This window comes from Cricetulus griseus, chromosome 3, assembly GCF_003668045.3.
Source record: "Cricetulus griseus strain 17A/GY chromosome 3, alternate assembly CriGri-PICRH-1.0, whole genome shotgun sequence".
NCBI classification, from domain to species: domain Eukaryota; kingdom Metazoa; phylum Chordata; class Mammalia; order Rodentia; family Cricetidae; genus Cricetulus; species Cricetulus griseus.
The window spans coordinates 146,495,745-146,511,791 of record NC_048596.1 but is presented as its reverse complement, the minus strand read 5'-3'; the positions used below and the strand labels follow the sequence as shown (position 1 = coordinate 146,511,791).

General features: G+C 46.5%; 1 protein-coding gene across 11 annotated transcripts in view; it reads right to left on the bottom strand.

Moving 5' to 3' along the window:
- Positions 1-16,047, bottom strand: part of Nav2 (neuron navigator 2) — a 356,301-nt gene that overhangs the window by 116,340 nt on the left and 223,914 nt on the right. The window lies entirely within an intron of this gene.

The window sequence follows — 16,047 nt, the reverse complement described above, 5'->3', positions numbered from 1 at the left end:
GTCACTAGTCAGAGGTTAAAGCACAGAGCATCCGTGCCTCATTCTACCTGGACCCTTCCCTAACCCCCCCCCCCAGGGACTGGTTAGGTGGTCCTCCCCTAACTCCCTACAGTGACTGGTAGGTGGTCCTCCCTTTATCCCCCCACAGGGACTGGTTAGATGCTCCTCCTCATTTTCAAAGGAGAATAGTAGCAGAGCTAAACTGAGGCAGAGTCAGTGGGACACTGAACTTGATCATTTTGCCAAGGAAGGGGCAGAGAAGAAAGTCCTCCTGGGAGCCATCTTGTGTGAGCAGTAGCATGTGCGTGAGTGTGAGTGCACACACACCTGTTCAAGTCAATCAAACCAAGTGTTTATGGTTGTGCCAACAAGGTAAAACAGATTGAACTTTTCACCTAGCAGTATGATTAAAATCTGTGAAAATCCACTGAATTGTAAACTTTAAAATGGTGTGTTTTTATGATACATGAATCATTTATTAATGAAAACTAAAATAAAAATGCTCACAGCTATCGTTAAACACTCCTTTGCATAACTGCCTTTTAATGCTTTTCTCCCAGGAGATGATGTGCTTCTCGTATGCAGGCTAGAGCATTATTTTGTTTCAATCCACATCTTTAGTTCATCCCAATTCTGTGTGTATATTAAATATTTCTTTGCTTGAATAAGTGAACGTATGAAGGAATAAAGCAAAGTCCCAACCACAGAGGGTTTAGCAAACACACACCACGATCACACTGATCAGAGCGTTTTTCCCTCCAGCTTAATGTTAGCAAACTTGAGACCTAAGACACAAAGCAAGGCAAATGGAATGTCTACCTGCCACTGTACCCAGCACCCATTCATCTGTCCAGCTGTCTGTCTGTCAACCAGATGTAGTAAGCCAGTGTATAACAGAGTGGGCAATGTATAAATCCATCTAGCAAAAAGGGAGAACACTTCCACTGAAAGGCACAGCCTCTGTTGGAGGCGGAGGCTGAACACTGAAAAAAATGCCCTTGCAAAGAGAGCAGGGGAGCTCTTCATGGCACAGTCTCATGTGCCACTAACCAGGGCTGTTAATCTTGATCTTACCACAGTCACCCTGCCAGTTAGATAAACACAGTTTTTTTTTTTTTTTTTTTTCAACTGGGGAGATCTTGTCAAAGGACAAACAAACTAATTTTAGCATCACTCATTTCCCTGCTGGATTTTTATTGCTGGTGAAACAATACATACAGTTGGGCAATTACACGCACCTGGGCAAGTAGATGCCACCCCCCCCCCCAGCTTTCTTCTGAGGGAAGAGTGGATCTGGTGATCATTTCAGAGGTGATATGTTAGGACAGACTATAGCCTCTGACCCACACTCACACCCATGCACACGAACAAACCACCACCACCACCACACACACACTGAAGAGAAAGACTTTAAGTTTATTATTATTAGTGTGCATGTATGTATATGGTGTGTGTGTGTGTGTGTGTGTGTGTGTGTGTGTGTGTGTGTGTATGTGTGAGTGTGTGATGTGTATAGGTTGCAGAGAACTACTTTATGGAGCTAATTCTCTCCTTTATGCAGCAAGTGTCTTTATCCACTGGCCACTTGCAGACCCTCTGCATATCGTTCTAGTTTCTGGCTGAGCAAATCCAATCCCACATGAATGCCTGGCTTTCTGAAAAAGCAGTCATTGGTGCGCCCATCTAAAACCCTGTCCAGGGCTCAGAGATGTTCAACAGGCTCATGCTCTGAGGGCTTCGACGGCGCTCATCGGGGAGAGGGTGTCACCTCAACTTTCGAAGCTCTCTCTGAGGCTCACATGGGGTGGAGACATGAAATGACTTGCCCAAGGTTACAACAAGCTAAGAAGACAGCTGATCCAGGGCTGAGTCCCACAGCCCCAGAACCACACCTTTCTTCTCCTTGGGGACACAAACAATTACCACTGTTACCCAAGGAGGAGCTGTGACACCTTTGTATTGCCACATGGATTCCTGCCTAAGTTGCAGGCTACTGAACAATTTCTACATTGTTCCCCTGGCTTCTGTAGTAACAGTGGTGAGGGTCTTTGCTTTTCAAGACCTCCCAGAACAGGATCATCTCATAATTAAAATAGATAATGTTCCTATAATGTTCCTACTATCTACTCCAAGTGTCTACATCACAGGACAGTCATTATATTATCTCCTGAACACAAATATAAGCACTAGGCTTTGTGACAGCCTGGGGACAGAGAAGTGAGAGACCTGGCCTCTGCCTGGTGAGACTCACAATTATTAGGTATCAAGCAAATAATTCTTCACTCCAAACAGAGGGGTGCAACATGAAGGTGTGAGAGTCTGGAGGACAGGGGCTTGGGATGGGGTGGGGCAGCCACAGGTGTCAGAGTGCTGCAGAAGTTCGTCCTGCAGGTGACATTGGGGTTTGTAAATGAAAAGGTCCATCCAGGAACATGGAACCACACGGTACAAAAGCAGGGAAAATGGAAGAGGAAAGTCAGGAAAAGGAAGGAATTTATTGTGGCTGGAACACCAGAGATAAAGAAGACTAGTGGCTGGGCGGTGGTGGCACACGCCTTTAATCACAGCACTCGGGAGGCAGAGGCAGGCGGATCTCTGTGAGTTCAAGACCAGCCTTTTCTACAAGAGTTAGTTCCAGGACAGCCTCCAAAGCCGCAGAGAAACCCTGTCTCAAAAAATGGGAAAAAAAAAAAGGCTAGTGAACTGCATGGGGACTGAGGCAAAGTACTGGGGTGCAGGCAGTACTTTGAGACATCTAGAGTTCAGCAAGATGGACAGACAAGATGGTACCAAACAGGTGAGTAACAAGGTCCACTTCAGTGCCAAAGACCACACTGGCTTTCCATGCCATCATCATTTCATACCCTATTTGTAACAAGACTTAGTTATTTATAGTTTTAAATTAATTTACGTGTTTGGGTGTTTTGTCTGCACGTGTATATCTGTGCACCATGTACATGCTGATGTTCAGGAAGGTCAGAAGATGGTGTTGGGTCCCCTGGGACTGGAGTTACAGATGGTTGTAAGCCACCAAGTGGGTGCTGGGAATCAAACCTGGGTCCTCTGGAAGAGCAGCCAGTGCTCTAAACTGCTGAGCCACCTCTTCAGCCCCCCATTCATTTAATTTTAAGTTCATGTATGCCCCCTGGAGCTGGCGTCAAAAGGGAGTGGTGAGCCCTTCCTACAGGGGCTGGAACTGAACTCTGCTCCCTTAGAAGAGCAATATGTACCCTTAGCCTCTGAACCTCCTCTCCTGACCCTTCCTACAAGGGCTGGAACTGAACTCTTGTCCCTTAGAAGAGCAATATGTACCCTTAGCCTCTGAACCTCCTCTCCTGATCCCCACACAACAAATACTTTTTGGGTGAGCATTTTGATATGTTCTTCCACACATGTTGCAGTAGCTCTCATGCTGGCTGGGCCACCCTGACTTTCAAGGAATGATCAGACTCATACAGTAGACCTCACTGTCCATGTAACCCCAAGAATGCTATAAAGGCATGTGCTGGCTGCAAGCAACAACCCCCCCCCCCAAGAGAGGGTTTCTCTGTGTAGCCCTGGCTGGCCTGAAACTTGCTCTGTAGACCAGGCTATCCTCAAACTCAGAGATCCATCTGTCTCTGTTTTCTGAGTGCTGGGATTAAAGATGTATGCCACACTGCCTGGCTACAAGAAACTTCTTAAACTGACACTGGCTGTGGAAAAAGCTTTGGAAATCCCACAGGATCCATTGGAAAATCCATGATAGACATGGAGCCCAAGGCTTGGTAAAGAGATCGATTTCCCTTCAAGTGCAGCGATGTAATACTATAGAGCTCATGAACCTGGTTTTGTGAGTCACCTTCAGGGAAGGGACATGTCCTCTTACCGTCAAAGTTCACAGTTCAAGCTAGTCTACCTCAGTACTGCACACGCACCTCCCAGCTGCAAGAAATGAAAGCCCAAACAGGAGGAGGGAAATCACACCTGGCCTGGGCGATCACTTCTCTTCAAAGACCTGTTTAGAAATGAATGTAGGCAAATGGGCTAAAAGAGTTACACGTAGGTGAGCTCCTTTGCCAACGCCAACATAAATACATGAACATGTGTATCAGCAGATACGGTGTAGCTGGTGAGCTGAGAGCAGGAGGTGAGCTGATGTGATGGACAGCCCCAGAGCCCTACATTTTAGCAGCCAAACAACATGTGCTTTCAAGGCTCTCTCCAGGGTTACAGCCCAGTGTGACATTGATTCCCTGAGTTTATTAGGATGTAAATTGAGTTTCTGAACAAACCTGTAAAAGGATCCTTTTAGCTTAGGGCCTCTTAGAAGTTAGAAGGATAAACCTCCCTCTGGGTCACAGAAGGACAAGCTGAACACTAGCCTAGCAGAGCTGCCTAATCCCTTTGAAGACGCCGATCTTTACCAAAGGCGGGCAGCTGCCGTGTCTGCCTTATGATGCATCTGAAGTGCAAAAATAAGATTGCAAAAAATGGGGCCAACTTTTCAGTGCTGATTATAAAACGGTGGCACGCAATTTAAGTGAATACTTAACATTTTGCTTCTGGAACCCTTCTGCCCTCTAGTTTTTAGAAAAGCACACTGACATAGTGTGGCATATTTCCCCCAGCAAACCTTGCCATCCCCTCAGTGACTCTCCTCTCCTCACTGTATAGTCTTTCCTATTTTCAAATGAGATAAAAGGGAATTCCATTCAAAGATACTAAGGCATTGCTTCCTGTCGATGGGTCCCCCAGACTGGCATAAAACAAAACAAAACCAACAGCAGTGTCTGGAGAAAAATACAAGGGCAGTGTGCCTTGCTTGGATTTCCCTGTGATGAAAGGACAGCAAGACCCCAAGGAGGCAATCCGCCCACAGCCTCATGCATATGCAAGAACAGGACAGGTAGGAAAGCTCCCAGCTTTCACTCTATGCCTTCTACAGGCAATTCTTCTCTCTCTCTCTCTCTCTCTCTCTCTCTCTCTCTCTCTCTCTCTCTCTCTCTCTCTCTCTCAGCCATTTGGGGAAACCCTCCCAACACCTCCTGGGGCTGAGGGATCTGTGACACATTTCCTACCTTTGTGCACTGCTTTCTGTTGTCCCTGGGGCCTGCTAGCTCTTCAGGACCTCACCAGACTTCCAACATTTCTCTTTCCAGGAGGATGGGAGAGTTCTACTTACATCTTTAGCGCCAAGCGCCTTTATTTTTCTGAGCACTGGAGCAGCCACCTGAAGCCACACTTAGCCACCTCAGCTCTGAGCATGGGGCACATAACCTTAGCAAACTGTCCACTGGGGATGTTCTCAGCTCAAAGGCCACCAGCGCCTTCCCTGGCTTTTCTGTGATTCACATCCGTCAGCGAGTTTGGGCTAGGATGAAAGGTGGAAAGGCCCTGCTTGGTTCTATGGATGTAGAGAACAGCAAGCTGGTGGGGCGGCAACAGTGGAAGTGAGCCCAGGAGGCCTGCAGCCTACTCTGGCTGGCCCTTGTCAACAGAGCCTGGTCCTCCAGGGAGCACTCAAAAGAGGCTGCTGAGCTAATCAGATGAAGCCTCAGCAGGCCTCAGGAGCAAAGGCAGCAGAGAAAAAGACAGGCTGGAGTTGAGGAGCAATTGTGGGGTCTCAGCTCCGCCCGCCCGCCCGCCCCCAGCCCTCATTGAGAGAAATGTATCACAGAATTAAGTTATTTCTATTGGTAAAACCAGATCCAGATGTGGTAAAACCACCCTGAAGGTGACCAGAAGGCACAACTGGGATGTGGAAGTTACAACAAAATAAACTCTTTACAACCAGTTAGCAGGCTCTGCACCCTCTGGCAGAATTGAAAATGCAGTAGCCCAGGCTGCTCAAGTCAGACCTTAACTTTCAACTAGAGGATTGAAACCCTGAACAACAGAGACAGAGTCTCATCTGTAGCCCAGGCTGGTCTCAAACCTGGGCTCCTTCTGCCCACACCTGGCTTCTAGGTTACGGCTGTACACCACCACAGGCAACATCATGTCCCTTGGATTCTTATGGATTTGGGGGAGGTATATTTTACAACATATGTAATATTTCAGTAATACTACACATAAAGTCTTAAACAAATTCAACCAAGAGTAGTTTTGAAGTCACTACCTAAAATGAAAATTCTTGACATCAGATCTCTTTGGAACCCAGGAGAAGCCAAGGCCCCATTTTAACTTTTGCATTCAGTTGTTTTGGCTCTCAGGCTTCATGCTAAAGAGTCCAGCATGACTGGCTGTTGACTGGCTGTGTGGTTCCTTCCCCTCTGCAATGCCTTTCTCACTGCAAGACTCTCCTCTGTGGCAAGGGACTCAGCAGTGGCACCGGCAACATTGTCATTGACTTACCCCCCTAATTTCAGCACCCAGATGTCTCCATATCATCATTGCATCATCTTATTCTTACCATACTCTGGGTAGAGTGATGAATCTAAGAGGGGAGATTGATGGTGGATGTCCTTCTGCATGCTGTGAATATATTTTTCTTATTGGTTGATGAATAAAACTATTTTGGCCAATGGACAGGCAGGATGTAGCCAGGTAGGGAGTATAAGTAGGGCTAGCAGACTAGAAGTCTGGGAAAAGGAAGGCAGGGAGTGATTCGCCAGAACAGACACCATGTAGCTACCAGGAAGGTAGCATTCTCCAGTAATCCAAGACCACATGGAGATACATACTTTAATAGAAATGGGTTAATAATTAAGAGTGAGCTAGCCTGTTCTAAGTAGACTGCAAGCCAGCCCTGGACTTGCTGTGGATGTGAACCAGTCCAGCTGATGTGATCACCCCCTGTCTCTGCAACAGAGTCTGCCAACAGCCCCTGGTGGATTCCCCATTGCCTAAATTGCTTTGTTTGCTTTTGACTAGCATTTCAACCTTCTGGGGTCCCTAACTTCATCCCAAAGTCAGCAGGAAGTAGCATGGGAAAAGAATTTGCTGCCCATTTTCCCTGGTTAAAATGCTAAGTCAGAAGGAACTCCCTTGCATGGGGATGCCAATATCTCTCACTCCCTGATGGGGATGAGGGAGAGACAGCAATTCCATGATTGAAATTCCCCCCCCCCCAAAAAAATGGGGGAATGAAGGGACCAGCTCCCCATTTTGGCAGCCATGATAGTAACACGTGCTTGCCATGACCTTGTCCTAGTCACTAGAAGTCAGATGCCTGCCTTGTGGCAAGGAACCAATCAGAAGTTAGCTGGTGCTGCTATGCTTTACGGCTCTGGGTGTGCTTTACGGACAAGTGCATAGCAATGATGTGCAGAGCATAGCAACCACCCTGGGAGGGCCTATGGGCCATAACAACCAGTTGGCCAATCAAGCCCTCCAAGCTTGGAAGCACACCAATCCTGAGCCTGTGTATACCCCTAGACACTCCCCTTACGCTGCCCTACAAGATCTCTCTGCAGCCAGTTCGAGCTGTCTTTGCTAACCATCCACCATGGCGGGTGGGTGAAAGACCAGAGCTAACATGGGGTTAACTCATTAAACAACAATAAAGCCTCATGCAGTTTGAAAAAAAAAAGAGGGAGCTAGCCAATAAGAAGCCAGAGCCATCAGCCAAACAGTTTGTAATTAATATAAACCTCTGTGTTTTTATTTGGGACTAAACAGCATCGGGACCAGGTAGGACAGAACCTTCTGCCTACAGGAGATGTCAGCACAGTAGTAAAATGTGATAACCTGGTCTGTGCACCCCCTGCAAAATGAAGTGGCATGATCCATATTTTAACAAAAATCTATGCAGCACCAATTTCCAGAGGACTTTAGCTTAGCTTACCTATGGATCTATACACACAGATGTGCTATAAGAATTTTAATGGGGGGGGTGCAGTGCTGAAGAGATGGCTCTGTTATACAAGCATGTGGACCTGGGTTCAGATCCCCAGCGCTTATATAAAAGCAGGGAGTGGGGTAGAAGTCCAGTACTGGGGGTGGCAGGTGGAGTAATACAGACCCTTGGAACTCATTGGCCAGGCAGCCTAAGTGAATCAATGACTCCCAGCTCCAGTGAGAAACCTTGTCTTAAAAACCGAAGTGGCAATGGGTAGTGGTGGAAGCTTTTAATCTCAACACAGAGGAGGCAGAAGCAGATGGATCTCTGTGAGTCGCAGGCTAACTTGATCTAGGTAGAAAGTTCCAGGTCCATCAGGACTATACAGTGATACCCTATCTGAAGAGAGAGAGAGAGAGAGAGAGAGAGAGAGAGAGAGAGAGAGAGAGAGAGAGACAGAGACAGAGAGAGACAGAGAGAGAGACAGAGAGAGAGACAGAGAGAGAGACAGAGAGAGACAGACAGAGAGAGAGACAGAGACTGAAAGAAAGAAATGAAAAAGAAAGGTGTATAGCAGCAAAGGAATATATCTAATGCCAGCCTCTGGCTCTATACACATGTACACACATCCACAAGCACATACATAAGTATTTACTCACATATACATACAAACAGGTATGTATGCCGTCCGTGTGTGTGTGTGTGTGTGTGTGTGTGTGTGTGTGTGTGTGTGTGTGTGTGTGTGTGTGTGTGTGTGTAGGCCAGATGACAACTTTGTGAAGTTGGTTCTCTTATCTACCTTTAAGAAAAGTCTGTATGTATGTGTCTGCTTTGCATTTATGTCTGTGAGCATCAAATGTATGCCTGGTACCTGTTGGTACCACAAGAGGGCATTGGGTACTTAACTGGAAGTGCAGTTAAGGATGGTGGTGAGCTGCCACATGGGTGGTGGAAATTGAACCTGGGTTCTCTGCAAGAGCAACAAGTGCTCTTAACAACTGAGCCATCACCCTAGCCCCTCTCATCCTTACATCCATGAGTTTGCTTAAGTAGCAAACGCCTTTACCCAGCAAACCATTTCTCTGGCCCGAGAATTTTAATTTTTGAAAAGCTAAAACTATGCTAATAAAAGGTATCCTTAAAGGGACAGAAAGCCAAGAACTATAAGCAGAGTGTCCTTGGTACCTCCTGTTTAAATAAATGGTCAAGTGTAAAATTTTCATCATGATCCATGAGTGCTCTTGTTTAAAATGGGAACGATCGCACATCCTCTGCAAAAAACGTTGCTGGCTGGCTGGCTTTGGAGAGCAGGCAGAGTCCCGTATCTGAGGTTTTGTCTTGAATTCTCTTTACTGTGGTTCAACTGTTACTGTGGATTGCAACAAATATTTCTAGCACCAGCAGGAAGCTTTCTGTCCACCCTGTGAAAGATGAGACAGAGCCTAACACACAGGAGACCGCTCTCTAGACAAAGCCCCTTTAAGCTCTTTCTTGGCATGAAACATGCAGAACAGAGACGCACTGATACCCAGGAAGTCTTACAACTCAGATGCACCTGAATCAGCAGGGATTTGGAAAAAATACACATTCCAGGGCCATGGCTTCTTGGTAACTGTTGGCTGTCCTTAGCACAGTGGAAACTAAATTTACTTTAAAAAAATACTTCGATTTTCAGAACACTTTAAAGTTTATAAGAAAGTTGTAGTCAGGCAGTGGTGACCCACACCTTTAATCCCAGCACTTGGGAGGCAGAGACAAGTGGATCTCCTTGAGTCTGAAGCCAGCCTGGTCTACAGAGTGAGTTCCAGGACAGCCTCCAAAGCCCTGCCTCAAAAAAACAAAACAAAACAAAAACCCCCAAAACAGAAATAAAACAAACAAACAAACAAACAAATAAAAAAACAAGAAAGTTATGCAATAAGTTTTGAGGTTCCTGGCTCCTTCCGCCCCTCAAAGTCAGATTTATATTAATGTTTTAGGTTGATGTGGTACATAGTTGCCACTGACACGGCCATTTCATTGATAGCTGACACCCATCCTCACATGAATTTATAGCCCTATAAAAGTCATGTGTTCAGGGGCTGGAAAGATGGCTCAGTGGTTAAGAGCACTGGCTACTCTTCCAGGACAGTAAAACTAGCACAACTGTGCAGACCTCAGCAAACAAAAGGTTTAAAGGGGTAATAAAAACCTCAGATTTCTGCTGGGTGGTGGTGGTGCATGCCTTTAATCTCAGCACTCAGGAGGCAGAGGCAGGCAGATCTCTGTGAGTTCGGGGCCAGCCTGGTCTACAGAGGAAGTTCCAGGACAGCCAGAACTGTTATATAGAGAAACCTTGTCTTGGAAGACAACAACAACAACAACATCAACAAAACAAAGAATCCAGGTCCTTGACTTACCACTGCTTATATGTGGCTCAAGTAGTGATAAGCACCAGAGAGGCTTCAATAGAGGAGGGACCTTCAAGGCATTCGGAAGTTTCGTCAGGGGACCCCGGTTCATGCATGTATCAACACATACAATAATAAAATTTTAAAAGCCTATGTTACAAAGAAACAGAATCTGCATGGCTCAGCAGTAAAGAGCACTTGCTGTTTTTGCGAAGGATCTGGGTTCAGTTCCCAGCATCACATAGGCTGAGCATGGTAGTGCCTTCACATCACTCCAGAGGATGACTGGCACAGGTATGTCCTCAGAGGGAACAGACATGGCACAGACCTGTATGTGGACATGTCTCTTCCTATATAGCAAGGCAGCTGCTGGAGCTATGGGGATGGAGGATGAAGCAGGAGTTACTTAGAAGCCAGGTGACCGAGCACACAAGCAAACCAGCCAGCTCTTTCGACAGATAGTAGCCAATAGTGGTGAGGACCACAGCAGCTGGGGTGTTCTACTGGGCAGGCGGAGGGAAGGCACAATCTGGGAGAAAGACTCCTCAGGAGAAATGGGCTAACATTGTGGCCCACAGAACACACAATTTGCCCCCAATCAACAGACCAGGAGCTGCAGTAACAGCTGTGACACACAGACTAAGGGATGGAGTAGTCCCTGATGTTTTCTGGTTGGTTTTCTCTCCAACTCTGTAACTTGTTCCAATGCATCCACTCCCACAAACAAGAGCTGTGAATAGATAAGCAGAAGACACCATTCAAACATGGCTGGGGGCAAAGCTGAGTTCTGTAAGCCACACAGAAAGGGTTTGGTGGTGTGTCCTTTAATACTTTCTCAACCTCTGCTTTCTTTATACACAAGAAGGTATACTGGATGGTGTGTGGACAGTAAGCCTACAGTTAGTCTCAGCAGCCATAGCCCAGTGTGCTGCCGAACCCTTTATCCTGGGGCTTGTGACTCAACTCAAATGGGAGAATGCTCGCCTAACACAGACAAGGTCCTGAGTTCGACACCAAGTGCCACATAAACTACACATATAGGCATAACAGACCTGTGATCTCAGTGCTAGCAGGTGGAAGCAGGAGGAAGAGAAGCCTAAGGTGATTCTCAGCTACATAGTGAGCTTCTGCTGGTTTGGGCTGCTAAGACCCTGCTTCAAAATAAACAAAATCTCCAATCCCCTCATGGTCAGATTAGCCCCTAGGGCAGGAAAGAGGCCCATCTGATTTTTGTGTATGGGCAGTGGTGGTACATGCCTTTAATCCCAGGATTAAACACTCAACTTTACCCCTGTATCACGAATAATAAAAACCTGGACACAGATATTGGGATTCAAGCTGAAGATCAAAAAAGCAAAGTACTCAGGAGACAGAGGCAGGCCAATCTCTATGAGTTCGAGACCAGCCTGGTATACAAGAGCTAGTTCCAGGACAGCCTCCAAAGCCACAGGGAAACCCTGTCTTGAAAACCAAAAAAAAAAAAAAATTCTTCTTTTTAGAAGAATCAACTTTTGGGTCTCTCCAGATTCCCTAATCTGGCTTGACCTATGGAATCCTGTCTTTCCAGGAAAGCAACACCCAGATCTGTTCCCATGACAGTGGAGCCACAGTGACTCCTGTGGGACCCAGGGCATCCTGCATCCACAGCTGGAAGGTCTTCCTTTGGAGGAATCCCCCTGCAGTCTCCTAGATACACAGAGTTCCAGGCTTGAAAACACTCAGGATGGGGAGTTCGATGTTTCTTCCTCCCTAAACAGCCCTACCCACAACCTGGCAGCTCTAGTTTCTAGCACATTCTTCTGTACTTTAACCACAGGTCATCTTGGTGTTTGGGGCAATGAAAAACACGCATAAATTCCGCCTGTGGTTGGAGCTTGGTTCTTTGGAACCCACTACTCACTGAATGCCTTCTGCACTGTGCATATCTAGTTTCTCCAAGCATAGATGCTATGCTCCAGACTTGGAGCTCTGTGCTATCATTCATCTCCCAAACAAACCTCTCAGCCTTGCTCTGAACGCCTTATAATCTGCCACCAAGAACAAATCAAACCTTCAACATTATCCAACTAGCAAACACTCAACTTTACCCCTGTATCACGAATAATAAAAACCTGGACACAGATATTGGGATTCAAGCTGAAGATCAAAAAAGCAAAGAGAGTTCTTACCTCTATCAAGGCTCAGAATAAAAAGGGCTGATCCTGTTCTCGGCATGACTGTAGACTGAGTACACTGTACTCCTGTCTCCACTCGCCTTATATTCCTCTCCAGTGCTGGGATTAAAGGTGTGCATCACCACAACTACCCAGCTTCTATGGCTAACTAGTGTGGCTACTGGGATTAAGGTGTGTGTCACCACTGCCTGGCCTATATGGCTGATTAGTGTGGCTAGCTAGTGTGGCTAGCTTTGCATTCTGATCTTCAATCTAGCTTTGTTAGATCATAAACAAAATATCACCATAACCCCTCTTATTCATTATTCCTCTATCAATCCAAGGAAGGACAGGCTTTGAAGAGAGAAACACTAGAAACATCGGTGGGGGGGGGGCGCAGCACCAGAAGAGATAAGGCTGGGGTCTCAATGGCTGTGTTCTTAAGCTTGTTGAACCGGCTGTAACCCTTAGCAATCTCTAAGCAATCTCTGTGATATGGGACAAGACACTTCTCCTATGCTGAGTTTTCAGGTCTCTGGGATGGGGATAGTGACACAGTGTCAGATGCTAGATAGTGCCTTGCCTTGTCTTCCCAGGCTAATCCTCAGCAACCACCCACACTTACCTGGTGCATGGTCACACCCTTAAAGAAAACTGACAATTGCTCCCCCAGTGGCCTTCAACTAGCAATAGCTCATCAGCCAGGGGTAGGGGCTCACGAGCCTTCTCCATCCTCCAAGCTGGAATGTCCACTGACTTAATCTTGTGCAGGTCTCAGGCAGGAAACCACAGCTGATGTTGAGTTCTCCCCGAGCGCAGCTGTCCTTTTGTGTTTAGAAGACACTAGTTTGCCTGCCACTCCCCCCATCCCCTGTCTCTTGCAATCTTTCCCCCTTCTCTTCTGCCATGGCCCCTGAGCCTTGGGGAGGTGCTGTGATATACATGTCCCATGTGTCTGGGACTCCACAGATACTCATTCTCTGCACTTTGGCCAGTTGAATGCTTCCTGTTCTTAAAGTTCTTAGCAACCCAGTGCTCCGAGTCCCATACTTCTGAACAGCCCTAGGTCTGCCCTACCCAGGCATCATAGTCTTCTTCCTCAAGTGAGAAGCACCTGGGAGCACAGGGTTTGAATCTAGTTTCAGGAAATACTTGCTTCCAGCCATTGCTACCCATGTGACCCAACCAAATAATTCAACCTTTCTGAACTTCGGTCTCCTGAAAAGTAAATAGGGAGCTGGGCAATGGTGATTCATGTCTTTAATCCCAGCACTCAGGAGGCACAGGCAAGAGGATCTCTATGAGTTTAAGGCCAGCCTGGTTTATAGAGCAAGTTTCAGGACAGCCAGGGCTATACGAAGAAACCCTGTCTCAAAAAAGCCAAACCAACCAAATAAACAAACAAAAAAACCCCCCCAAACAACAATGAAAATGGTAAATAGGGAATGAAACTGGCCTCCATCTCAAAGAACTGGTTGGCCAGTTGAAGAAGAGGCAAGACAGTCCTTGTATATACCTGGAATACCACAGAGACTTCCCAACCTGTGCATCAGAGGCAAGTAGACACATGTATGTAGGCATGGTGAGTCAACTCTACAGCCTTCCTCCTCCTTCACAGAGCCAATCCCACATCCGTTCTTCCCGAGTATCTGACTATTTCGTTGACTTCACCCTTTAAACATTCCTGTTCAAATATATGTAATTCCTAATCACAAAAGAGATGACCAGCTGGTTACAGACAGAGCTCTGGTAAGAGAGACCCAGATTCCAACATGTGGCAGAGATAACCAGAGACCCCTGCTTCCCCTCCCCAAATCAAGGAGGAGATATGGCCATGATTTATGACTAGAAGGACATGAAGACCCTTCCTTACACAAGAGTATCGTTTCACATTTATATCTCAGAAGGTGGCAGCCACCAGGGGTGTTCTGGCCAGTGAGTCAGTCTGCTACTAGCTCAGGAATAAGATGAAATACAGACCCATTTCTTCTCATGAGATTTTTGGGACACTGGGGGCCTGGGGAGGGGTACAATGCTTCCTGAGGTGCACATAGAGTCTCATCCATGGTTCCACTCCCTACATGATGCTCATGCATCCTGACATGTTGTCTGTTTGTAGGATACAGGTGAGCTATCTCCCATCTCAGACAACTCATTTTATGATTCCAAATAAGGCCTGTGACAGACTTGGGTGGCTAACTGTATGTGTCAAGTGGGCTAGCTGTGATACCTAGATATCTAGTCAAACCCTAGTCTAGATGTTGTAATGAAGTTCTTGCTTCAGTGAGATTCACATTTAACTCAGCAGATAGATATTCATTACCCAAGCAGTTGCAGACTTTAAAGCAGGCAGATCCTGAGGAGGGAATCATGTCTGTGGATGGTCTCAGGACTTGAGCCCCAGACTGCCTTGGAGGATTTGAACTTGCATATCTCCATCACAGCATGGCTAATTTCCTAAAATCAACTAACATCCTCCAGTTCCTGTGGGTCCTGTCTGATCCTTGTCCTCGGGAGTAGCATGGCCGCCTCTGAAAATGTCTTAAGAAGGATAAAGGACTCAGAAGCAAAGAGATACAGTTACCTGGCACTTAACACATGGAAAATAGGATTAGAAAATAAGGCAGTTTCCCTAAGCAATGGCTGGCAGGTCCTGTGACTCCCACTGGGAAGTGTCTGTTGCACAGCATGATGGGAGGTTGCTCGTAGGGAAACTTTGCTTCTTATCTTGATCAGGGCCTAGGCACAGCAGCCTCCGTTTTGAGTCTTTCAGCATGGGCTTACTGTCTCAGGGCCAAGATACTCCTGACTCCATCCAGATGCTTTTCTTCATATTCATCTCTACTCCAATCTGGTATTCTCCAACCTTACCACCATAAATCTGTCAAGGCCATTCTAGCTGCTAGCTGGGCAAAAGCTAGGAAGGGATTTGCAACACCAGTGGCTCACTTTTAAGATAAAAAGCCAAAATGAGCTGGGTTTTCTAGAAGAGAGCAGTACAAAGGCTTAGAGAGAAACGCTGGGGAGCTGTGGTCCCACCTGATGCTCATTTGCAAAGCATGGAGCCTAGAAAGGAGGGCTCTGCCAAGCATTGCTCTGCAGCAGAGGGTGGGAGGAGGATACAGGAAGGCAGCAAAGACACACTGGAACACTTTCCCAAAGGGAAAGAAACAGCAAAAGGGGAAGCCATTTTTGCATGTCTTCCAGGGGTTTAAAATGTTTTAGGGCCTTTAAGAACAATATCATATAAAATCTGAATTTTGGAGTTAGCATACAAAAGGTAAACAATAGCCTCCATTTTTGACAATGAAGCCAAAGCTACAGAGTAGATATATTCCCTGCATACGGGAATGCCCCTCCTGAGTGTGAGTTCATGGGCCACAGGTTTACACTAGAGAGTAGCTTCAAGCATCCAATTTTAGTACAAAAAAAAGACTACCAAGTGATCCATCCTGGAAAACAAACTCACGCAGCAGGGCACAGCCAGGAGCTGGGATGGAAATACCTGCTAAACACCTGCCAACTGAAATCTATAAAAAAGTGGAGTGTCTACAGCACTGATGAATGGGTGCTATGTGGAATTCTCCTGGGTAAATACCTGAGGCCTAACTGAATCACACCAGACATGGGTGAACATTTACTGAGGCTGTTTACCCACATGGAACCCTGGGATGGGAAGGGAATGTTCTCCCACAAGACAGCTGACAGTCAGACCATGCATGGGTGGGGAAAGGAAGGAGAG